This window comes from Amphimedon queenslandica, unplaced genomic scaffold (assembly GCF_000090795.2).
Source record: "Amphimedon queenslandica unplaced genomic scaffold, v1.1 AMPQUscaffold_12812, whole genome shotgun sequence".
Taxonomy (NCBI): domain Eukaryota; kingdom Metazoa; phylum Porifera; class Demospongiae; order Haplosclerida; family Niphatidae; genus Amphimedon; species Amphimedon queenslandica.
The window spans coordinates 34,697-36,519 of NW_003546952.1; positions in this window are offsets into that span (position 1 = coordinate 34,697).

Consider the following 1,823-nt stretch of genomic DNA (forward strand, 5'->3'; position numbering starts at 1 on the left):
CTCAATTTTATTACATTTCCTGATGCATATACATGTACTTATGCAGTGTAGAGAGATTGAGCTGATTCCGATCAAGTTTGGATTTTCTATGATTTTTTAAATTTGCTCCAAAATCGGACAAAAGTCCCTGTACTATAATAGTACAGGGATTTTTGTAAAATTTTACAAAAATTGACAAGTAGAAAATTCCTCAATTTTATTACATTCCTGATGCATATACATGTACTTATGCAGTGTAGAAGGATTGAACAGATTCCTATAAAGTTTGGATTTTTTATCATTTTTTAAAGTTGCTTCAAAAATTGGACAAAAGTCCCTGTACTATAGTACAGGGATTTTTCAAAAATTTCACAAAAAATGACAAGTAGAAAATTCCTCAATTTTATTACATTTCCTAATGCATATACATGTACTTATGCAGTGTAGAAAGATTGAGCTAATTCTGATCAAGTTTCGATTTTCTATGATTTTTTTAATTTGCTCCAAAATCGGACAAAAGTCCCTGTACTATAGTACAGGGATTTTTGTAAAATTTCACAAAAATTGACAAGTAGAAAATTCCTCAATTTTATTACATTTCCTGATGCATATACATGTACTTATGCAGTGTAGAATGATTGAGCAGATTCCGATCAAGTTTTGATTTTTTATCATTTTTTAAAGTTGCTTCAAAAATTAGACAAAAGTCCCTGTACTATAGTACAGGGATTTTTCAAAAATTTCACAAAAAATGACAAGTAGAAAATTCCTCAATTTTATTACATTTCCTGATGCATATACATGTACTTATGCAGTGTAGAAAGATTGAGCTAATTCTGATCACAGTTGGATTTTCTATGATTTTTAAAAGTTGCTCGAAAATTAGACAAAAGTCCCTGTACTTATAGTACAGGGATTTTTGTAAAATTTCACAAAAACTGACACATAGTAAATTCCTCAATTTTATTACATTTCCTGATGTTTATACATGTACTTATGCAGTGTAGAGAGATTGAGCTGATTCCGATCAAGCTTGGATTTTTTATGATGTTTTAAAGTTGCTTAAAAATTGGACAAAAGTCCCTGTACTATCTATGTACAGGGATTTTGTAAAATTTCAAAAAAATTGACAAGTAGAAAATTCCTTAATTTTATTACATTTTCTGATGCATATAGATGTACTTATGCTGTGTAGAAGTTTGAACTGATTCCTGTGATTAATTCCAATGAAATGTCTACAGGAGATTTATTCTTGCTACAATTTTGACTCTGGCTGGGACTTAGAATAATAATGGTTTTTTACTTGGTACACTAATTCTCACTGAAACTTTGAAGAAAGAATACTGGGATCTCTATTCTATAATACTGGTCACCAAGGGCGTAGCTAGCATAAGGCTAGGGTAGGCTATAGCCTACCCTGAAGTTCAGAAGTCAAAATTGAAGTTTAGTAGTTTACCTATATTGAGTTTCTGCCTTAGTCACTTATGATCAAAGATTATAGAAGTTTAGGGTAGCTGTCTCAACTGGCAGTTACTCACTCAGTCACTTTTGACACAGGCAAACAGAGACAGGAGAAAGAAAAGAAAAACAGCCATTTTAGCACAATTATTATAATTTATTAAGGTGGAGTCTTAAATTAACTTAATTAATTAGCTAGCTTAATAAAATTATAAAAAGTTAACTTTAAGTGAAGCCAACACAATGTCAGCTGCAAAGAAACAAAAGCTTTGTGATTTTTTATGCAAAATTTAGTTGAGTATATTAGTAGTCAACCCCCATATAGACTATTTGTACTGAAGATGAGCATGAGGAGATTGAAGATGATAATCTTGTGAATGATGATT